We start from the raw sequence: 18,301 nt of genomic DNA on the forward strand, positions 1-18,301 counted from the left end.
CTCGCCGCGAGCTCCACGACGTGGACAGCTGGGCTTGCCCCGTTGTGCCACATTTCGTGGCCCAAATTTCGCCGTTTTCGGTGGATTCCGGCGCGTTTTCGATCGTTGGCCGCATTCGTGATGAGTCGGCCGTGGGGTCTCAGGGGGAGATATACAGGGGTTGGGGTGTGCGGAACGGTCGAGAAAAAGCAGGAAGCTGGACGGGTCGGAGGAGCATTTCGCATAAAGGGGTGCAACACGAGGACTTCCCAGGGGGTCACCCATCCTAGTACTACTCTCGCCCAAGCACGCTTAACTTCGGAGTTCTGATGGGATCCGGTGCATTAGTGCTGGTATGATCGCACCCGCTGAGAAATGCGCGCTTTAACCTTTTATGCTCTAGCAGCGGAACGACAGGTGGGACGTCGAATCTTCCGGGGGGCGTAACTTTGCGCACTGGTGGAGCCACGCCGCGAGCAGCCTATGCACGCGAAGCTCGCCGCGAGCTCCACGACGTGGACAGCTGGGCTCGCCCCGTTGTGCCACATTTCGTGGCCCAAATTTCGCCGTTTTCGGTGGATTCCGGCGCGTTTTCGATCGTTGGCCGCATTCGTGATGAGTCGGCCGTGGGGTCTCAGGGGGAGATATACAGGGGTTGGGGTGTGCGGAACGGTCGAGAAAAAGCAGGAAGCTGGACGGGTCGGAGGAGCATTTCGCAAAAAGGGGTGCAACACGAGGACTTCCCAGGGGGTCACCCATCCTAGTACTACTCTCGCCCAAGCACGCTTAACTTCGGAGTTCTGATGGGATCCGGTGCATTAGTGCTGGTATGATCGCACCCGCTGAGATATGCGCGCTTTAACCTTTTATGCTCTAGCAGCGGAGCGACAGGTGGGACGTCGAATCTTCCGGGGGGCGTAACTTTGCGCACTGGTGGAGCCACGCCGCGAGCAGCCTATGCACGCGAAGCTCGCCGCGAGCTCCACGACGTGGACAGCTGGGCTTGCCCCGTTGTGCCACATTTCGTGGCCCAAATTTCGCCGTTTTCGGTGGATTCCGGCGCGTTTTCGATCGTTGGCCGCATTCGTGATGAGTCGGCCGTGGGGTCTCAGGGGGAGATATACAGGGGTTGGGGTGTGCGGAACGGTCGAGAAAAAGCAGGAAGCTGGACGGGTCGGAGGAGCATTTCGCAAAAAGGGGTGCAACACGAGGACTTCCCAGGGGGTCACCCATCCTAGTACTACTCTCGCCCAAGCACGCTTAACTTCGGAGTTCTGATGGGATCCGGTGCATTAGTGCTGGTATGATCGCACCCGCTGAGATATGCGCGCTTTAACCTTTTATGCTCTAGCAGCGGAGCGACAGGTGGGACGTCGAATCTTCCGGGGGGCGTAACTTTGCGCACTGGTGGAGCCACGCCGCGAGCAGCCTATGCACGCGAAGCTCGCCGCGAGCTCCACGACGTGGACAGCTGGGCTTGCCCCGTTGTGCCACATTTCGTGGCCCAAATTTCGCCGTTTTAGGTGGATTCCGGCGCGTTTTCGATCGTTGGCCGCTTTCGTGATGAGTCGGCCGTGGGGTCTCAGGGGGAGATATACAGGGGTTGGGGTGTGCGGAACGGTCGAGAAAAAGCAGGGAGCTGGACGGGTCGGAGGAGCATTTCGCAAGAAGGGGTGCAACACGAGGACTTCCCAGGGGGTCACCCATCCTAGTACTACTCTCGCCCAAGCACGCTTAACTTCGGAGTTCTGATGGGATCCGGTGCATTAGTGCTGGTATGATCGCACCCGCTGAGATATGCGCGCTTTAACCTTTTATGCTCTAGCAGCGGAGCGACAGGTGGGACGTCGAATCTTCCGGGGGGCGTAACTTTGCGCACTGGTGGAGCCACGCCGCGAGCAGCCTATGCACGCGAAGCTCGCCGCGAGCTCCACGACGTGGACAGCTGGGCTTGCCCCGTTGTGCCACATTTGATGGCCCAAATTTCGCCGTTTTCGGTGGATTCCGGCGCGTTTTCGATCGTTGGCCGCATTCGTGATGAGTCGGCCGTGGGGTCTCAGGGGGAGATATACAGGGGTTGGGGTGTGCGGAACGGTCGAGAAAAAGCAGGAAGCTGGACGGGTCGGACAAGCATTTCGCAAAAAGGGGTGCAACACGAGGACTTCCCAGGGGGTCACCCATCCTAGTACTACTCTCGCCCAAGCACGCTTAACTTCGGAGTTCTGATGGGATCCGGTGCATTAGTGCTGGTATGATCGCACCCGCTGAGATATGCGCGCTTTAACCTTTTATGCTCTAGCAGCGGAGCGACAGGTGGGACGTCGAATCTTCCGGGGGGCGTAACTTTGCGCACTGGTGGAGCCACGCCGCGAGCTCCACGACGTGGACAACTGGGCTTGCCCCGTTGTGCCACATTTCGTGGCCCAAATTTCGCCGTTTTCGGTGGATTCCGGCGCGTTTTCGATCGTTGGCCGCATTCGTGATGAGTCGGCCGTGGGGTCTCAGGGGGAGATATACAGGGGTTGGGGTGTGCGGAACGGTCGAGAAAAAGCAAGAAGCTGGACGGGTCGGAGGAGCAGTTCGCAAAAAGGGGTGCAACACGAGGACTTCCCAGGGGGTCACCCATCCTAGTACTGCTCTCGCCCAAGCACGCTTAACTTCGGAGTTCTGATGGGATCCGGTGCATTAGTGCTGGTATGATCGCACCCGCTGAGATATGCGCGCTTTAACCTTTTATGCTCTAGCAGCGGAGCGACAGGTGGGACGTCGAATCTTCCGGGGGGCGTAACTTTGCGCACTGGTGGAGCCACGCCGCGAGCAGCCTATGCACGCGAAGCTCGCCGCGAGCTCCACGACGTGGACAGCTGGGCTTGCCCCGTTGTGCCACATTTGATGGCCCAAATTTCGCCGTTTTCGGTGGATTCCGGCGCGTTTTCGATCGTTGGCCGCATTCGTGATGAGTCGGCCGTGGGGTCTCAGGGGGAGATATACAGGGGTTGGGGTGTGCGGAACGGTCGAGAAAAAGCAGGAAGCTGGACGGGTCGGAGGAGCATTTCGCAAAAAGGGGTGCAACACGAGGACTTCCCAGGGGGTCACCCATCCTAGTACTACTCTCGCCCAAGCACGCTTAACTTCGGAGTTCTGATGGGATCCGGTGCATTAGTGCTGGTATGATCGCACCAGCTGAGATATGCGCGCTTTAACCTTTTATGCTCTAGCAGCGGAGCGACAGGTGGGACGTCGAATCTTCCGGGGGGCGTAACTTTGCGCACTGGTGGAGCCACGCCGCGAGCAGCCTATGCACGCGAAGCTCGCCGCGAGCTCCACGACGTGGACAGCTGGGCTTGCCCCGTTGTGCCACATTTCGTGGCCCAAATTTCGCCGTTTTCGGTGGATTCCGGCGCGTTTTCGATCGTTGGCCGCATTCGTGATGAGTCGGCCGTGGGGTCTCAGGGGGAGATATACAGGGGTTGGGGTGTGCGGAACGGTCGAGAAAAAGCAGGAAGCTGGACGGGTCGGAGGAGCATTTCGCAAAAAGGGGTGCAACACGAGGACTTCCCAGGGGGTCACCCATCCTAGTACTACTCTCGCCCAATCACGCTTAACTTCGGAGTTCTGATGGGATCCGGTGCATTAGTGCTGGTATGATCGCACCCGCTGAGATATGCGCGCTTTAACTTTTATGCTCTAGCAGCGGAGCGACAGGTGGGACGTCGAATCTTTCGGGGGGCGTAACTTTGCGCACTGGTGGAGCCACGCCGCGAGCAGCCTATGCACGCGAAGCTCGCCGCGAGCTCCACGACGTGGATAGCTGGGCTTGCCCCGTTGTGCCACATTTCGTGGCCCAAATTTCGCCGTTCTCGGTGGATTCCGGCGCGTTTTCGATCGTTGGCCGCATTCGTGATGAGTCGGCCGTGGGGTCTCAGGGGGAGATATACAGGGGTTGGGGTGTGCGGAACGGTCGAGAAAAAGCAGGAAGCTGGACGGGTCGGAGGAGCATTTCGCAAAAAGGGGTGCAACACGAGGACTTCCCAGGGGGTCACCCATCCTAGTACTACTCTCGCCCAAGCACGCTTAACTTCGGAGTTCTGATGGGATCCGGTGCATTAGTGCTGGTATGATCGCACCCGCTGAGATATGCGCGCTTTAACCTTTTATGCTCTAGCAGCGGAGCGACAGGTGGGACGTCGAATCTTCCGGGGGGCGTAACTTTGCGCACTGGTGGAGCCACGCCGCGAGCAGCCTATGCACGCGAAGCTCGCCGCGAGCACCACGACGTGGACAGCTGGGCTTGCCCCGTTGTGCCACATTTCGTGGCCCAAATTTCGCCGTTCTCGGTGGATTCCGGCGCGTTTTCGATCGTTGGCCGCATTCGTGATGAGTCGGCCGTGGGGTCTCAGGGGGAGATATACAGGGGTTGGGGTGTGCGGAACGGTCGAGAAAAAGCAGGAAGCTGGACGGGTCGGAGGAGCATTTCGCAAAAAGGGGTGCAACACGAGGACTTCCCAGGGGGTCACCCATCCTAGTACTACTCTCGCCCAAGCACGCTTAACTTCGGAGTTCTGATGGGATCCGGTGCATTAGTGCTGGTATGATCGCACCCGCTGAGATATGCGCGCTTTAACCTTTTATGCTCTAGCAGCGGAGCGACAGGTGGGACGTCGAATCTTCCGGGGGGCGTAACTTTGCGCACTGGTGGAGCCACGCCGCGAGCAGCCTATGCACGCGAAGCTCGCCGCGAGCTCCACGACGTGGACAGCTGGGCTTGCCCCGTTGTGCCACATTTCGTGGCCCAAATTTCGCCGTTTTCGGTGGATTCCGGCGCGTTTTCGATCGTTGGCCGCATTCGTGATGAGTCGGCCGTGGGGTCTCAGGGGGAGATATACAGGGGTTGGGGTGTGCGGAACGGTCGAGAAAAAGCAGGAAGCTGGACGGGTCGGAGGAGCATTTCGCAAAAAGGGGTGCAACACGAGGACTTCCCAGGGGGTCACCCATCCTAGTACTACTCTCGCCCAAGCACGCTTAACTTCGGAGTTCTGATGGGATCCGGTGCATTAGTGCTGGTATGATCGCACCCGCTGAGAAATGCGCGCTTTAACCTTTTATGCTCTAGCAGCGGAACGACAGGTGGGACGTCGAATCTTCCGGGGGGCGTAACTTTGCGCACTGGTGGAGCCACGCCGCGAGCAGCCTATGCACGCGAAGCTCGCCGCGAGCTCCACGACGTGGACAGCTGGGCTCGCCCCGTTGTGCCACATTTCGTGGCCCAAATTTCGCCGTTTTCGGTGGATTCCGGCGCGTTTTCGATCGTTGGCCGCATTCGTGATGAGTCGGCCGTGGGGTCTCAGGGGGAGATATACAGGGGTTGGGGTGTGCGGAACGGTCGAGAAAAAGCAGGAAGCTGGACGGGTCGGAGGAGCATTTCGCAAAAAGGGGTGCAACACGAGGACTTCCCAGGGGGTCACCCATCCTAGTACTACTCTCGCCCAAGCACGCTTAACTTCGGAGTTCTGATGGGATCCGGTGCATTAGTGCTGGTATGATCGCACCCGCTGAGATATGCGCGCTTTAACCTTTTATGCTCTAGCAGCGGAGCGACAGGTGGGACGTCGAATCTTCCGGGGGGCGTAACTTTGCGCACTGGTGGAGCCACGCCGCGAGCAGCCTATGCACGCGAAGCTCGCCGCGAGCTCCACGACGTGGACAGCTGGGCTTGCCCCGTTGTGCCACATTTCGTGGCCCAAATTTCGCCGTTTTCGGTGGATTCCGGCGCGTTTTCGATCGTTGGCCGCATTCGTGATGAGTCGGCCGTGGGGTCTCAGGGGGAGATATACAGGGGTTGGGGTGTGCGGAACGGTCGAGAAAAAGCAGGAAGCTGGACGGGTCGGAGGAGCATTTCGCAAAAAGGGGTGCAACACGAGGACTTCCCAGGGGGTCACCCATCCTAGTACTACTCTCGCCCAAGCACGCTTAACTTCGGAGTTCTGATGGGATCCGGTGCATTAGTGCTGGTATGATCGCACCCGCTGAGATATGCGCGCTTTAACCTTTTATGCTCTAGCAGCGGAGCGACAGGTGGGACGTCGAATCTTCCGGGGGGCGTAACTTTGCGCACTGGTGGAGCCACGCCGCGAGCTCCACGACGTGGACAACTGGGCTTGCCCCGTTGTGCCACATTTCGTGGCCCAAATTTCGCCGTTTTCGGTGGATTCCGGCGCGTTTTCGATCGTTGGCCGCATTCGTGATGAGTCGGCCGTGGGGTCTCAGGGGGAGATATACAGGGGTTGGGGTGTGCGGAACGGTCGAGAAAAAGCAAGAAGCTGGACGGGTCGGAGGAGCAGTCGCAAAAAGGGGTGCAACACGAGGACTTCCCAGGGGGTCACCCATCCTAGTACTGCTCTCGCCCAAGCACGCTTAACTTCGGAGTTCTGATGGGATCCGGTGCATTAGTGCTGGTATGATCGCACCCGCTGAGATATGCGCGCTTTAACCTTTTATGCTCTAGCAGCGGAGCGACAGGTGGGACGTCGAATCTTCCGGGGGGCGTAACTTTGCGCACTGGTGGAGCCACGCCGCGAGCAGCCTATGCACGCGAAGCTCGCCGCGAGCTCCACGACGTGGACAGCTGGGCTTGCCCCGTTGTGCCACATTTGATGGCCCAAATTTCGCCGTTTTCGGTGGATTCCGGCGCGTTTTCGATCGTTGGCCGCATTCGTGATGAGTCGGCCGTGGGGTCTCAGGGGGAGATATACAGGGGTTGGGGTGTGCGGAACGGTCGAGAAAAAGCAGGAAGCTGGACGGGTCGGAGGAGCATTTCGCAAAAAGGGGTGCAACACGAGGACTTCCCAGGGGGTCACCCATCCTAGTACTACTCTCGCCCAAGCACGCTTAACTTCGGAGTTCTGATGGGATCCGGTGCATTAGTGCTGGTATGATCGCACCAGCTGAGATATGCGCGCTTTAACCTTTTATGCTCTAGCAGCGGAGCGACAGGTGGGACGTCGAATCTTCCGGGGGGCGTAACTTTGCGCACTGGTGGAGCCACGCCGCGAGCAGCCTATGCACGCGAAGCTCGCCGCGAGCTCCACGACGTGGACAGCTGGGCTTGCCCCGTTGTGCCACATTTCGTGGCCCAAATTTCGCCGTTTTCGGTGGATTCCGGCGCGTTTTCGATCGTTGGCCGCATTCGTGATGAGTCGGCCGTGGGGTCTCAGGGGGAGATATACAGGGGTTGGGGTGTGCGGAACGGTCGAGAAAAAGCAGGAAGCTGGACGGGTCGGAGGAGCATTTCGCAAAAAGGGGTGCAACACGAGGACTTCCCAGGGGGTCACCCATCCTAGTACTACTCTCGCCCAAGCACGCTTAACTTCGGAGTTCTGATGGGATCCGGTGCATTAGTGCTGGTATGATCGCACCAGCTGAGATATGCGCGCTTTAACCTTTTATGCTCTAACAGCGGAGCGACAGGTGGGACGTCGAATCTTCCGTGGGGCGTAACTTTGCGCACTGATGGAGCCACGCCGCGAGCAGCCTATGCACGCGAAGCTCGCCGCGAGCTCCACAACGTGGACAGCTGGGCTTGCCCCGTTGTGCCACATTTCGTGGCCCAAATTTCGCCGTTTTCGGTGGATTCCGGCGCGTTTTCGATCGTTGGCCGCATTCGTGATGAGTCGGCCGTGGGGTCTCAGGGGGAGATATACAGGGGTTGGGGTGTGCGGAACGGTCGAGAAAAAGCAGGAAGCTGGACGGGTCGGAGGAGCATTTCGCAAAAAGGGGTGCAACACGAGGACTTCCCAGGGGGTCACCCATCCTAGTACTACTCTCGCCCAAGCACGCTTAACTTCGGAGTTCTGATGGGATCCGGTGCATTAGTGCTGGTATGATCGCACCCGTTGAGATATGCGCGCTTTAACCTTTTATGCTCTAGCAGCGGAGCGACAGGTGGGACGTCGAATCTTCCGGGGGGCGTAACTTTGCGCACTGGTGGAGCCACGCCGCGAGCAGCCTATGCACGCGAAGCTCGCCGCGAGCTCCACAACGTGGACAACTGGGCTTGCCCCGTTGTGCCACATTTCGTGGCCCAAATTTCGCCGTTTTCGGTGGATTCCGGCGCGTTTTCGATCGTTGGCCGCATTCGTGATGAGTCGGCCGTGGGGTCTCAGGGGGAGATATACAGGGGTTGGGGTGTGCGGAACGGTCGAGAAAAAGCAGGAAGCTGGACGGGTCGGAGGAGCATTTCGCAAAAAGGGGTGCAACACGAGGACTTCCCAGGGGGTCACCCATCCTAGTACTACTCTCGCCCAAGCGCGCTTAACTTCGGAGTTCTGATGGGATCCGGTGCATTAGTGCTGGTATGATCGCACCCGCTGAGATATGCGCGCTTTAACCTTTTATGCTCTAGCAGCGGAGCGACAGGTGGGACGTCGAATCTTCCGGGGGGCGTAACTTTGCGCACTGGTGGAGCCACGCCGCGAGCAGCCTATGCACGCGAAGCTCGCCGCGAGCTCCACGACGTGGACAGCTGGGCTTGCCCCGTTGTGCCACATTTCGTGGCCCAAATTTCGCCGTTTTCGGTGGATTCCGGCGCGTTTTCGATCGTTGGCCGCATTCGTGATGAGTCGGCCGTGGGGTCTCAGGGGGAGATATACAGGGGTTGGGGTGTGCGGAACGGTCGAGAAAAAGCAGGAAGCTGGACGGGTCGGAGGAGCATTTCGCAAAAAGGGGTGCAACACGAGGACTTCCCAGGGGGTCACCCATCCTAGTACTACTCTCGCCCAAGCACGCTTAACTTCGGAGTTCTGATGGGATCCGGTGCATTAGTGCTGGTATGATCGCACCCGCTGAGATATGCGCGCTTTAACCTTTTATGCTCTAGCAGCGGAGCGACAGGTGGGACGTCGAATCTTCCGGGGGGCGTAACTTTGCGCACTGGTGGAGCCACGCCGCGAGCAGCCTATGCACGCGAAGCTCGCCGCGAGCTCCACGACGTGGACAGCTGGGCTTGCCCCGTTGTGCCACATTTGATGGCCCAAATTTCGCCGTTTTCGGTGGATTCCGGCGCGTTTTCGATCGTTGGCCGCATTCGTGATGAGTCGGCCGTGGGGTCTCAGGGGGAGATATACAGGGGTTGGGGTGTGCGGAACGGTCGAGAAAAAGCAGGAAGCTGGACGGGTCGGAGGAGCATTTCGCAAAAAGGGGTGCAACACGAGGACTTCCCAGGGGGTCACCCATCCTAGTACTACTCTCGCCCAAGCACGCTTAACTTCGGAGTTCTGATGGGATCCGGTGCATTAGTGCTGGTATGATCGCACCCGCTGAGATATGCGCGCTTTAACCTTTTATGCTCTAGCAGCGGAGCGACAGGTGGGACGTCGAATCTTCCGGGGGGCGTAACTTTGCGCACTGGTGGAGCCACGCCGCGAGCAGCCTATGCACGCGAAGCTCGCCGCGAGCTCCACGACGTGGACAGCTGGGCTTGCCCCGTTGTGCCACATTTGATGGCCCAAATTTCGCCGTTTTCGGTGGATTCCGGCGCGTTTTCGATCGTTGGCCGCATTCGTGATGAGTCGGCCGTGGGGTCTCAGGGGGAGATATACAGGGGTTGGGGTGTGCGGAACGGTCGAGAAAAAGCAGGAAGCTGGACGGGTCGGAGGAGCATTTCGCAAAAAGGGGTGCAACACGAGGACTTCCCAGGGGGTCACCCATCCTAGTACTACTCTCGCCCAAGCACGCTTAACTTCGGAGTTCTGATGGGATCCAGTGCATTAGTGCTGGTATGATCGCACCCGCTGAGATATGCGCGCTTTAACCTTTTATGCTCTAGCAGCGGAGCGACAGGTGGGACGTCGAATCTTCCGGGGGGCGTAACTTTGCGCACTGGTGGAGCCACGCCGCGAGCAGCCTATGCACGCGAAGCTCGCCGCGAGCTCCACGACGTGGACAGCTGGGCTTGCCCCGTTGTGCCACATTTGATGGCCCAAATTTCGCCGTTTTCGGTGGATTCCGGCGCGTTTTCGATCGTTGGCCGCATTCGTGATGAGTCGGCCGTGGGGTCTCAGGGGGAGATATACAGGGGTTGGGGTGTGCGGAACGGTCGAGAAAAAGCAGGAAGCTGGACGGGTCGGAGGAGCATTTCGCAAAAAGGGGTGCAACACGAGGACTTCCCAGGGGGTCACCCATCCTAGTACTACTCTCGCCCAAGCACGCTTAACTTCGGAGTTCTGATGGGATCCGGTGCATTAGTGCTGGTATGATCGCACCCGTTGAGATATGCGCGCTTTAACCTTTTATGCTCTAGCAGCGGAGCGACAGGTGGGACGTCGAATCTTCCGGGGGGCGTAACTTTGCGCACTGGTGGAGCCACGCCGCGAGCAGCCTATGCACGCGAAGCTCGCCGCGAGCTCCACGACGTGGACAGCTGGGCTTGCCCCGTTGTGCCACATTTCGTGGCCCAAATTTCGCCGTTTTCGGTGGATTCCGGCGCGTTTTCGATCGTTGGCCGCATTCGTGATGAGTCGGCCGTGGGGTCTCAGGGGGAGATATACAGGGGTTGGGGTGTGCGGAACGGTCGAGAAAAAGCAGGAAGCTGGACGGGTCGGAGGAGCATTTCGCAAAAAGGGGTGCAACACGAGGACTTCCCAGGGGGTCACCCATCCTAGTACTACTCTCGCCCAAGCACGCTTAACTTCGGAGTTCTGATGGGATCCGGTGCATTAGTGCTGGTATGATCGCACCAGCTGAGATATGCGCGCTTTAACCTTTTATGCTCTAACAGCGGAGCGACAGGTGGGACGTCGAATCTTCCGTGGGGCGTAACTTTGCGCACTGGTGGAGCCACGCGGCGAGCAGCCTATGCACGCGAAGCTCGCCGCGAGCTCCACGACGTGGACAGCTGGGCTTGCCCCGTTGTGCCACATTTCGTGGCCCAAATTTCGCCGTTTTCGGTGGATTCCGGCGCGTTTTCGATCGTTGGCCGCATTCGTGATGAGTCGGCCGTGGGGTCTCAGGGGGAGATATACAGGGGTTGGGGTGTGCGGAACGGTCGAGAAAAAGCAGGAAGCTGGACGGGTCGGAGGAGCATTTCGCAAAAAGGGGTGCAACACGAGGACTTCCCAGGGGGTCACCCATCCTAGTACTACTCTCGCCCAAGCACGCTTAACTTCGGAGTTCTGATGGGATCCGGTGCATTAGTGCTGGTATGATCGCACCCGTTGAGATATGCGCGCTTTAACCTTTTATGCTCTAGCAGCGGAGCGACAGGTGGGACGTCGAATCTTCCGGGGGGCGTAACTTTGCGCACTGGTGGAGCCACGCCGCGAGCAGCCTATGCACGCGAAGCTCGCCGCGAGCTCCACAACGTGGACAACTGGGCTTGCCCCGTTGTGCCACATTTCGTGGCCCAAATTTCGCCGTTTTCGGTGGATTCCGGCGCGTTTTCGATCGTTGGCCGCATTCGTGATGAGTCGGCCGTGGGGTCTCAGGGGGAGATATACAGGGGTTGGGGTGTGCGGAACGGTCGAGAAAAAGCAGAAAGCTGGACGGGTCGGAGGAGCATTTCGCAAAAAGGGGTGCAACACGAGGACTTCCCAGGGGGTCACCCATCCTAGTACTACTCTCGCCCAAGCGCGCTTAACTTCGGAGTTCTGATGGGATCCGGTGCATTAGTGCTGGTATGATCGCACCCGCTGAGATATGCGCGCTTTAACCTTTTATGCTCTAGCAGCGGAGCGACAGGTGGGACGTCGAATCTTCCGGGGGGCGTAACTTTGCGCACTGGTGGAGCCACGCCGCGAGCAGCCTATGCACGCGAAGCTCGCCGCGAGCTCCACGACGTGGACAGCTGGGCTTGCCCCGTTGTGCCACATTTCGTGGCCCAAATTTCGCCGTTTTCGGTGGATTCCGGCGCGTTTTCGATCGTTGGCCGCATTCGTGATGAGTCGGCCGTGGGGTCTCAGGGGGAGATATACAGGGGTTGGGGTGTGCGGAACGGTCGAGAAAAAGCAGGAAGCTGGACGGGTCGGAGGAGCATTTCGCAAAAAGGGGTGCAACACGAGGACTTCCCAGGGGGTCACCCATCCTAATACTACTCTCGCCCAAGCACGCTTAACTTCGGAGTTCTGATGGGATCCGGTGCATTAGTGCTGGTATGATCGCACCCGCTGAGATATGCGCGCTTTAACCTTTTATGCTCTAGCAGCGGAGCGACAGGTGGGACGTCGAATCTTCCGGGGGGCGTAACTTTGCGCACTGGTGGAGCCACGCCGCGAGCAGCCTATGCACGCGAAGCTCGCCGCGAGCTCCACGACGTGGACAGCTGGGCTTGCCCCGTTGTGCCACATTTCGTGGCCCAAATTTCGCCGTTTTCGGTGGATTCCGGCGCGTTTTCGATCGTTGGCCGCATTCGTGATGAGTCGGCCGTGGGGTCTCAGGGGGAGATATACAGGGGTTGGGGTGTGCGGAACGGTCGAGAAAAAGCAGGAAGCTGGACGGGTCGGAGGAGCATTTCGCAAAAAGGGGTGCAACACGAGGACTTCCCAGGGGGTCACCCATCCTAGTACTACTCTCGCCCAAGCACGCTTAACTTCGGAGTTCTGATGGGATCCGGTGCATTAGTGCTGGTATGATCGCACCCGCTGAGATATGCGCGCTTTAACCTTTTATGCTCTAGCAGCGGAGCGACAGGTGGGACGTCGAATCTTCCGGGGGGCGTAACTTTGCGCACTGGTGGAGCCACGCCGCGAGCAGCCTATGCACGCGAAGCTCGCCGCGAGCTCCACGACGTGGACAGCTGGGCTTGCCCCGTTGTGCCACATTTCGTGGCCCAAATTTCGCCGTTTTCGGTGGATTCCGGCGCGTTTTCGATCGTTGGCCGCATTCGTGATGAGTCGGCCGTGGGGTCTCAGGGGGAGATATACAGGGGTTGGGGTGTGCGGAACGGTCGAGAAAAAGCAGGAAGCTGGACGGGTCGGAGGAGCATTTCGCAAAAAGGGGTGCAACACGAGGACTTCCCAGGGGGTCACCCATCCTAGTACTACTCTCGCCCAAGCACGCTTAACTTCGGAGTTCTGATGGGATCCGGTGCATTAGTGCTGGTATGATCGCACCCGCTGAGATATGCGCGCTTTAACCTTTTATGCTCTAGCAGCGGAGCGACAGGTGGGACGTCGAATCTTCCGGGGGGCGTAACTTTGCGCACTGGTGGAGCCACGCCGCGAGCAGCCTATGCACGCGAAGCTCGCCGCGAGCTCCACGACGTGGACAGCTGGGCTTGCCCCGTTGTGCCACATTTGATGGCCCAAATTTCGCCGTTTTCGGTGGATTCCGGCGCGTTTTCGATCGTTGGCCGCATTCGTGATGAGTCGGCCGTGGGGTCTCAGGGGGAGATATACAGGGGTTGGGGTGTGCGGAACGGTCGAGAAAAAGCAGGAAGCTGGACGGGTCGGAGGAGCATTTCGCAAAAAGGGGTGCAACACGAGGACTTCCCAGGGGGTCACCCATCCTAGTACTACTCTCGCCCAAGCACGCTTAACTTCGGAGTTCTGATGGGATCCGGTGCATTAGTGCTGGTATGATCGCACCCGCTGAGATATGCGCGCTTTAACCTTTTATGCTCTAGCAGCGGAGCGACAGGTGGGACGTCGAATCTTCCGGGGGGCGTAACTTTGCGCACTGGTGGAGCCACGCCGCGAGCAGCCTATGCACGCGAAGCTCGCCGCGAGCTCCACGACGTGGACAGCTGGGCTTGCCCCGTTGTGCCACATTTGATGGCCCAAATTTCGCCGTTTTCGGTGGATTCCGGCGCGTTTTCGATCGTTGGCCGCATTCGTGATGAGTCGGCCGTGGGGTCTCAGGGGGAGATATACAGGGGTTGGGGTGTGCGGAACGGTCGAGAAAAAGCAGGAAGCTGGACGGGTCGGAGAAGCATTTCGCAAAAAGGGGTGCAACACGAGGACTTCCCAGGGGGTCACCCATCCTAGTACTACTCTCGCCCAAGCACGCTTAACTTCGGAGTTCTGATGGGATCCGGTGCATTAGTGCTGGTATGATCGCACCCGCTAAGATATGCGCGCTTTAACCTTTTATGCTCTAGCAGCGGAGCGACAGGTGGGACGTCGAATCTTCCGGGGGGCGTAACTTTGCGCACTGGTGGAGCCACGCCGCGAGCTCCACGACGTGGACAACTGGGCTTGCCCCGTTGTGCCACATTTCGTGGCCCAAATTTCGCCGTTTTCGGTGGATTCCGGCGCGTTTTCGATCGTTGGCCGCATTCGTGATGAGTCGGCCGTGGGGTCTCAGGGGGAGATATACAGGGGTTGGGGTGTGCGGAACGGTCGAGAAAAAGCAGGAAGCTGGACGGGTCGGAGGAGCAGTTCGCAAAAAGGGGTGCAACACGAGGACTTCCCAGGGGGTCACCCATCCTAGTACTGCTCTCGCCCAAGCACGCTTAACTTCGGAGTTCTGATGGGATCCGGTGCATTAGTGCTGGTATGATCGCACCCGCTGAGATATGCGCGCTTTAACCTTTTATGCTCTAGCAGCGGAGCGACAGGTGGGACGTCGAATCTTCCGGGGGGCGTAACTTTGCGCACTGGTGGAGCCACGCCGCGAGCAGCCTATGCACGCGAAGCTCGCCGCGAGCTCCACGACGTGGACAGCTGGGCTTGCCCCGTTGTGCCACATTTGATGGCCCAAATTTCGCCGTTTTCGGTGGATTCCGGCGCGTTTTCGATCGTTGGCCGCATTCGTGATGAGTCGGCCGTGGGGTCTCAGGGGGAGATATACAGGGGTTGGGGTGTGCGGAACGGTCGAGAAAAAGCAGGAAGCTGGACGGGTCGGAGGAGCATTTCGCAAAAAGGGGTGCAACACGAGGACTTCCCAGGGGGTCACCCATCCTAGTACTACTCTCGCCCAAGCACGCTTAACTTCGGAGTTCTGATGGGATCCGGTGCATTAGTGCTGGTATGATCGCACCAGCTGAGATATGCGCGCTTTAACCTTTTATGCTCTAGCAGCGGAGCGACAGGTGGGACGTCGAATCTTCCGGGGGGCGTAACTTTGCGCACTGGTGGAGCCACGCCGCGAGCAGCCTATGCACGCGAAGCTCGCCGCGAGCTCCACGACGTGGACAGCTGGGCTTGCCCCGTTGTGCCACATTTCGTGGCCCAAATTTCGCCGTTTTCGGTGGATTCCGGCGCGTTTTCGATCGTTGGCCGCATTCGTGATGAGTCGGCCGTGGGGTCTCAGGGGGAGATATACAGGGGTTGGGGTGTGCGGAACGGTCGAGAAAAAGCAGGAAGCTGGACGGGTCGGAGGAGCATTTCGCAAAAAGGGGTGCAACACGAGGACTTCCCAGGGGGTCACCCATCCTAGTACTACTCTCGCCCAAGCACGCTTAACTTCGGAGTTCTGATGGGATCCGGTGCATTAGTGCTGGTATGATCGCACCCGCTGAGATATGCGCGCTTTAACCTTTTATGCTCTAACAGCGGAGCGACAGGTGGGACGTCGTATCTTCCGTGGGGCGTAACTTTGCGCACTGGTGGAGCCACGCCGCGAGCAGCCTATGCACGCGAAGCTCGCCGCGAGCTCCACGACGTGGACAGCTGGGCTTGCCCCGTTGTGCCACATTTCGTGGCCCAAATTTCGCCGTTTTCGGTGGATTCCGGCGCGTTTTCGATCGTTGGCCGCATTCGTGATGAGTCGGCCGTGGGGTCTCAGGGGGAGATATACAGGGGTTGGGGTGTGCGGAACGGTCGAGAAAAAGCAGGAAGCTGGACGGGTCGGAGGAGCATTTCGCAAAAAGGGGTGCAACACGAGGACTTCCCAGGGGGTCACCCATCCTAGTACTACTCTCGCCCAAGCACGCTTAACTTCGGAGTTCTGATGGGATCCGGTGCATTAGTGCTGGTATGATCGCACCCGCTGAGATATGCGCGCTTTAACCTTTTATGCTCTAGCAGCGGAGCGACAGGTGGGACGTCGAATCTTCCGGGGGGCGTAACTTTGCGCACTGGTGGAGCCACGCCGCGAGCAGCCTATGCACGCGAAGCTCGCCGCGAGCTCCACGACGTGGACAGCTGGGCTTGCCCCGTTGTGCCACATTTCGTGGCCCAAATTTCGCCGTTTTCGGTGGATTCCGGCGCGTTTTCGATCGTTGGCCGCATTCGTGATGAGTCGGCCGTGGGGTCTCAGGGGGAGATATACAGGGGTTGGGGTGTGCGGAACGGTCGAGAAAAAGCAGGAAGCTGGACGGGTCGGAGGAGCATTTCGCAAAAAGGGGTGCAACACGAGGACTTCCCAGGGGGTCACCCATCCTAGTACTACTCTCGCCCAAGCACACTTAACTTCGGAGTTCTGATGGGATCCGGTGCATTAGTGCTGGTATGATCGCACCCGCTGAGATATGCGCGCTTTAACCTTTTATGCTCTAGCAGCGGAGCGACAGGTGGGACGTCGAATCTTCCGGGGGGCGTAACTTTGCGCACTGGTGGAGCCACGCCGCGAGCAGCCTATGCACGCGAAGCTCGCCGCGAGCTCCACGACGTGGACAGCTGGGCTTGCCCCGTTGTGCCACATTTGATGGCCCAAATTTCGCCGTTTTCGGTGGATTCCGGCGCGTTTTCGATCGTTGGCCGCATTCGTGATGAGTCGGCCGTGGGGTCTCAAGGGGAGATATACAGGGGTTGGGGTGTGCGGAACGGTCGAGAAAAAGCAGGAAGCTGGACGGGTCGGAGGAGCATTTCGCAAAAAGGGGTGCAACACGAGGACTTCCCAGGGGGTCACCCATCCTAGTACTACTCTCGCCCAAGCACGCTTAACTTCGGAGTTCTGATGGGATCCGGTGCATTAGTGCTGGTATGATCGCACCCGCTGAGATATGCGCGCTTTAACCTTTTATGCTCTAGCAGCGGAGCGACAGGTGGGACGTCGAATCTTCCGGGGGGCGTAACTTTGCGCACTGGTGGAGCCACGCCGCGAGCAGCCTATGCACGCGAAGCTCGCCGCGAGCTCCACGACGTGGACAGCTGGGCTTGCCCCGTTGTGCCACATTTGATGGCCCAAATTTCGCCGTTTTCGGTGGATTCCGGCGCGTTTTCGATCGTTGGCCGCATTCGTGATGAGTCGGCCGTGGGGTCTCAGGGGGAGATATACAGGGGTTGGGGTGTGCGGAACGGTCGAGAAAAAGCAGGAAGCTGGACGGGTCGGAGAAGCATTTCGCAAAAAGGGGTGCAACACGAGGACTTCCCAGGGGGTCACCCATCCTAGTACTACTCTCGCCCAAGCACGCTAAACTTCGGAGTTCTGATGGGATCCGGTGCATTAGTGCTGGTATGATCGCACCCGCTAAGATATGCGCGCTTTAACCTTTTATGCTCTAGCAGCGGAGCGACAGGTGGGACGTCGAATCTTCCGGGGGGCGTAACTTTGCGCACTGGTGGAGCCACGCCGCGAGCTCCACGACGTGGACAACTGGGCTTGCCCCGTTGTGCCACATTTCGTGGCCCAAATTTCGCCGTTTTCGGTGGATTCCGGCGCGTTTTCGATCGTTGGCCGCATTCGTGATGAGTCGGCCGTGGGGTCTCAGGGGGAGATATACAGGGGTTGGGGTGTGCGGAACGGTCGAGAAAAAGCAGGAAGCTGGACGGGTCGGAGGAGCAGTTCGCAAAAAGGGGTGCAACACGAGGACTTCCCAGGGGGTCACCCATCCTAGTACTGCTCTCGCCCAAGCACGCTTAACTTCGGAGTTCTGATGGGATCCGGTGCATTAGTGCTGGTATGATCGCACCCGCTGAGATATGCGCGCTTTAACCTTTTATGCTCTAGCAGCGGAGCGACAGGTGGGACGTCGAATCTTCCGGGGGGCGTAACTTTGCGCACTGGTGGAGCCACGCCGCGAGCAGCCTATGCACGCGAAGCTCGCCGCGAGCTCCACGACGTGGACAGTTGGGCTTGCCCCGTTGTGCCACATTTGATGGCCCAAATTTCGCCGTTTTCGGTGGATTCCGGCGCGTTTTCGATCGTTGGCCGCATTCGTGATGAGTCGGCCGTGGGGTCTCAGGGGGAGATATACAGGGGTTGGGGTGTGCGGAACGGTCGACAAAAAGCAGGAAGCTGGACGGGTCGGAGGAGCATTTCGCAAAAAGGGGTGCAACACGAGGACTTCCCAGGGGGTCACCCATCCTAGTACTACTCTCGCCCAAGCACGCTTAACTTCGGAGTTCTGATGGGATCCGGTGCATTAGTGCTGGTATGATCGCACCAGCTGACATATGCGCGCTTTAACCTTTTATGCTCTAGCAGCGGAGCGACAGGTGGGACGTCG

General features: G+C 59.0%; 39 non-coding genes across 39 annotated transcripts; all 39 read right to left on the minus strand.

Annotated features, from left to right (window-relative positions):
* Nucleotides 1-227: 227 nt before the first annotated feature.
* Nucleotides 228-346, minus strand: LOC148786050 (5S ribosomal RNA). Its single transcript, XR_016062419.1, has one exon. It is a non-coding gene; the product is annotated as a 5S ribosomal RNA (ribosomal RNA).
* A 355-nt stretch (nt 347-701) lies between these two features.
* On the minus strand, nt 702-820 carry LOC148786051 (5S ribosomal RNA). Its single transcript, XR_016062420.1, has one exon. It is a non-coding gene; the product is annotated as a 5S ribosomal RNA (ribosomal RNA).
* Nucleotides 821-1,175: 355 nt separating this feature from the next.
* Nucleotides 1,176-1,294, minus strand: LOC148786052 (5S ribosomal RNA). Its single transcript, XR_016062422.1, has one exon. It is a non-coding gene; the product is annotated as a 5S ribosomal RNA (ribosomal RNA).
* Nucleotides 1,295-1,649: 355 nt separating this feature from the next.
* On the minus strand, nt 1,650-1,768 carry LOC148786053 (5S ribosomal RNA). Its single transcript, XR_016062423.1, has one exon. It is a non-coding gene; the product is annotated as a 5S ribosomal RNA (ribosomal RNA).
* A 355-nt stretch (nt 1,769-2,123) lies between these two features.
* Nucleotides 2,124-2,242, minus strand: LOC148786054 (5S ribosomal RNA). The gene has a single exon (XR_016062424.1). It is a non-coding gene; the product is annotated as a 5S ribosomal RNA (ribosomal RNA).
* A 326-nt stretch (nt 2,243-2,568) lies between these two features.
* Nucleotides 2,569-2,687, minus strand: LOC148786055 (5S ribosomal RNA). Its single transcript, XR_016068129.1, has one exon. It is a non-coding gene; the product is annotated as a 5S ribosomal RNA (ribosomal RNA).
* Nucleotides 2,688-3,042: 355 nt separating this feature from the next.
* LOC148786056 (5S ribosomal RNA) lies at nt 3,043-3,161 on the minus strand. Its single transcript, XR_016068487.1, has one exon. It is a non-coding gene; the product is annotated as a 5S ribosomal RNA (ribosomal RNA).
* Nucleotides 3,162-3,516: 355 nt separating this feature from the next.
* On the minus strand, nt 3,517-3,635 carry LOC148786057 (5S ribosomal RNA). The gene has a single exon (XR_016061987.1). It is a non-coding gene; the product is annotated as a 5S ribosomal RNA (ribosomal RNA).
* A 354-nt stretch (nt 3,636-3,989) lies between these two features.
* LOC148786058 (5S ribosomal RNA) lies at nt 3,990-4,108 on the minus strand. The gene has a single exon (XR_016062425.1). It is a non-coding gene; the product is annotated as a 5S ribosomal RNA (ribosomal RNA).
* Nucleotides 4,109-4,463: 355 nt separating this feature from the next.
* On the minus strand, nt 4,464-4,582 carry LOC148786059 (5S ribosomal RNA). Its single transcript, XR_016062426.1, has one exon. It is a non-coding gene; the product is annotated as a 5S ribosomal RNA (ribosomal RNA).
* A 355-nt stretch (nt 4,583-4,937) lies between these two features.
* Nucleotides 4,938-5,056, minus strand: LOC148786060 (5S ribosomal RNA). The gene has a single exon (XR_016062427.1). It is a non-coding gene; the product is annotated as a 5S ribosomal RNA (ribosomal RNA).
* A 355-nt stretch (nt 5,057-5,411) lies between these two features.
* On the minus strand, nt 5,412-5,530 carry LOC148786061 (5S ribosomal RNA). The gene has a single exon (XR_016062428.1). It is a non-coding gene; the product is annotated as a 5S ribosomal RNA (ribosomal RNA).
* A 355-nt stretch (nt 5,531-5,885) lies between these two features.
* On the minus strand, nt 5,886-6,004 carry LOC148786062 (5S ribosomal RNA). Its single transcript, XR_016062429.1, has one exon. It is a non-coding gene; the product is annotated as a 5S ribosomal RNA (ribosomal RNA).
* Nucleotides 6,005-6,329: 325 nt separating this feature from the next.
* LOC148786063 (5S ribosomal RNA) lies at nt 6,330-6,448 on the minus strand. The gene has a single exon (XR_016068130.1). It is a non-coding gene; the product is annotated as a 5S ribosomal RNA (ribosomal RNA).
* Nucleotides 6,449-6,803: 355 nt separating this feature from the next.
* On the minus strand, nt 6,804-6,922 carry LOC148786064 (5S ribosomal RNA). The gene has a single exon (XR_016068488.1). It is a non-coding gene; the product is annotated as a 5S ribosomal RNA (ribosomal RNA).
* A 355-nt stretch (nt 6,923-7,277) lies between these two features.
* LOC148786065 (5S ribosomal RNA) lies at nt 7,278-7,396 on the minus strand. The gene has a single exon (XR_016068489.1). It is a non-coding gene; the product is annotated as a 5S ribosomal RNA (ribosomal RNA).
* Nucleotides 7,397-7,751: 355 nt separating this feature from the next.
* LOC148786066 (5S ribosomal RNA) lies at nt 7,752-7,870 on the minus strand. The gene has a single exon (XR_016062430.1). It is a non-coding gene; the product is annotated as a 5S ribosomal RNA (ribosomal RNA).
* A 355-nt stretch (nt 7,871-8,225) lies between these two features.
* On the minus strand, nt 8,226-8,344 carry LOC148786067 (5S ribosomal RNA). The gene has a single exon (XR_016061793.1). It is a non-coding gene; the product is annotated as a 5S ribosomal RNA (ribosomal RNA).
* A 355-nt stretch (nt 8,345-8,699) lies between these two features.
* LOC148786068 (5S ribosomal RNA) lies at nt 8,700-8,818 on the minus strand. Its single transcript, XR_016062431.1, has one exon. It is a non-coding gene; the product is annotated as a 5S ribosomal RNA (ribosomal RNA).
* Nucleotides 8,819-9,173: 355 nt separating this feature from the next.
* LOC148786069 (5S ribosomal RNA) lies at nt 9,174-9,292 on the minus strand. The gene has a single exon (XR_016062433.1). It is a non-coding gene; the product is annotated as a 5S ribosomal RNA (ribosomal RNA).
* Nucleotides 9,293-9,647: 355 nt separating this feature from the next.
* Nucleotides 9,648-9,766, minus strand: LOC148786070 (5S ribosomal RNA). The gene has a single exon (XR_016068480.1). It is a non-coding gene; the product is annotated as a 5S ribosomal RNA (ribosomal RNA).
* A 355-nt stretch (nt 9,767-10,121) lies between these two features.
* Nucleotides 10,122-10,240, minus strand: LOC148786071 (5S ribosomal RNA). Its single transcript, XR_016062434.1, has one exon. It is a non-coding gene; the product is annotated as a 5S ribosomal RNA (ribosomal RNA).
* A 355-nt stretch (nt 10,241-10,595) lies between these two features.
* On the minus strand, nt 10,596-10,714 carry LOC148786072 (5S ribosomal RNA). The gene has a single exon (XR_016068490.1). It is a non-coding gene; the product is annotated as a 5S ribosomal RNA (ribosomal RNA).
* A 355-nt stretch (nt 10,715-11,069) lies between these two features.
* Nucleotides 11,070-11,188, minus strand: LOC148786073 (5S ribosomal RNA). Its single transcript, XR_016062435.1, has one exon. It is a non-coding gene; the product is annotated as a 5S ribosomal RNA (ribosomal RNA).
* Nucleotides 11,189-11,543: 355 nt separating this feature from the next.
* Nucleotides 11,544-11,662, minus strand: LOC148786074 (5S ribosomal RNA). The gene has a single exon (XR_016061794.1). It is a non-coding gene; the product is annotated as a 5S ribosomal RNA (ribosomal RNA).
* A 355-nt stretch (nt 11,663-12,017) lies between these two features.
* On the minus strand, nt 12,018-12,136 carry LOC148786075 (5S ribosomal RNA). The gene has a single exon (XR_016068422.1). It is a non-coding gene; the product is annotated as a 5S ribosomal RNA (ribosomal RNA).
* A 355-nt stretch (nt 12,137-12,491) lies between these two features.
* Nucleotides 12,492-12,610, minus strand: LOC148786076 (5S ribosomal RNA). Its single transcript, XR_016062436.1, has one exon. It is a non-coding gene; the product is annotated as a 5S ribosomal RNA (ribosomal RNA).
* A 355-nt stretch (nt 12,611-12,965) lies between these two features.
* On the minus strand, nt 12,966-13,084 carry LOC148786077 (5S ribosomal RNA). Its single transcript, XR_016062437.1, has one exon. It is a non-coding gene; the product is annotated as a 5S ribosomal RNA (ribosomal RNA).
* Nucleotides 13,085-13,439: 355 nt separating this feature from the next.
* On the minus strand, nt 13,440-13,558 carry LOC148786078 (5S ribosomal RNA). Its single transcript, XR_016062438.1, has one exon. It is a non-coding gene; the product is annotated as a 5S ribosomal RNA (ribosomal RNA).
* A 355-nt stretch (nt 13,559-13,913) lies between these two features.
* LOC148786079 (5S ribosomal RNA) lies at nt 13,914-14,032 on the minus strand. The gene has a single exon (XR_016062439.1). It is a non-coding gene; the product is annotated as a 5S ribosomal RNA (ribosomal RNA).
* A 326-nt stretch (nt 14,033-14,358) lies between these two features.
* Nucleotides 14,359-14,477, minus strand: LOC148786080 (5S ribosomal RNA). Its single transcript, XR_016068131.1, has one exon. It is a non-coding gene; the product is annotated as a 5S ribosomal RNA (ribosomal RNA).
* A 355-nt stretch (nt 14,478-14,832) lies between these two features.
* Nucleotides 14,833-14,951, minus strand: LOC148786081 (5S ribosomal RNA). The gene has a single exon (XR_016068491.1). It is a non-coding gene; the product is annotated as a 5S ribosomal RNA (ribosomal RNA).
* Nucleotides 14,952-15,306: 355 nt separating this feature from the next.
* Nucleotides 15,307-15,425, minus strand: LOC148786082 (5S ribosomal RNA). Its single transcript, XR_016062440.1, has one exon. It is a non-coding gene; the product is annotated as a 5S ribosomal RNA (ribosomal RNA).
* A 355-nt stretch (nt 15,426-15,780) lies between these two features.
* LOC148786083 (5S ribosomal RNA) lies at nt 15,781-15,899 on the minus strand. Its single transcript, XR_016062441.1, has one exon. It is a non-coding gene; the product is annotated as a 5S ribosomal RNA (ribosomal RNA).
* A 355-nt stretch (nt 15,900-16,254) lies between these two features.
* LOC148786084 (5S ribosomal RNA) lies at nt 16,255-16,373 on the minus strand. The gene has a single exon (XR_016068155.1). It is a non-coding gene; the product is annotated as a 5S ribosomal RNA (ribosomal RNA).
* Nucleotides 16,374-16,728: 355 nt separating this feature from the next.
* Nucleotides 16,729-16,847, minus strand: LOC148786085 (5S ribosomal RNA). The gene has a single exon (XR_016062442.1). It is a non-coding gene; the product is annotated as a 5S ribosomal RNA (ribosomal RNA).
* A 355-nt stretch (nt 16,848-17,202) lies between these two features.
* Nucleotides 17,203-17,321, minus strand: LOC148786086 (5S ribosomal RNA). The gene has a single exon (XR_016062073.1). It is a non-coding gene; the product is annotated as a 5S ribosomal RNA (ribosomal RNA).
* Nucleotides 17,322-17,647: 326 nt separating this feature from the next.
* Nucleotides 17,648-17,766, minus strand: LOC148786087 (5S ribosomal RNA). Its single transcript, XR_016068132.1, has one exon. It is a non-coding gene; the product is annotated as a 5S ribosomal RNA (ribosomal RNA).
* Nucleotides 17,767-18,121: 355 nt separating this feature from the next.
* On the minus strand, nt 18,122-18,240 carry LOC148786088 (5S ribosomal RNA). The gene has a single exon (XR_016068492.1). It is a non-coding gene; the product is annotated as a 5S ribosomal RNA (ribosomal RNA).
* Between the last annotated feature and the right edge of the window lie 61 nt (nt 18,241-18,301).

The sequence above is a fragment of the Sesamum indicum genome, linkage group LG10 (genome assembly GCF_026168435.1).
Source record: "Sesamum indicum cultivar Baizhima isolate 11 linkage group LG10, ASM2616843v1, whole genome shotgun sequence".
Taxonomy (NCBI): Eukaryota; Viridiplantae; Streptophyta; class Magnoliopsida; order Lamiales; family Pedaliaceae; genus Sesamum; species Sesamum indicum.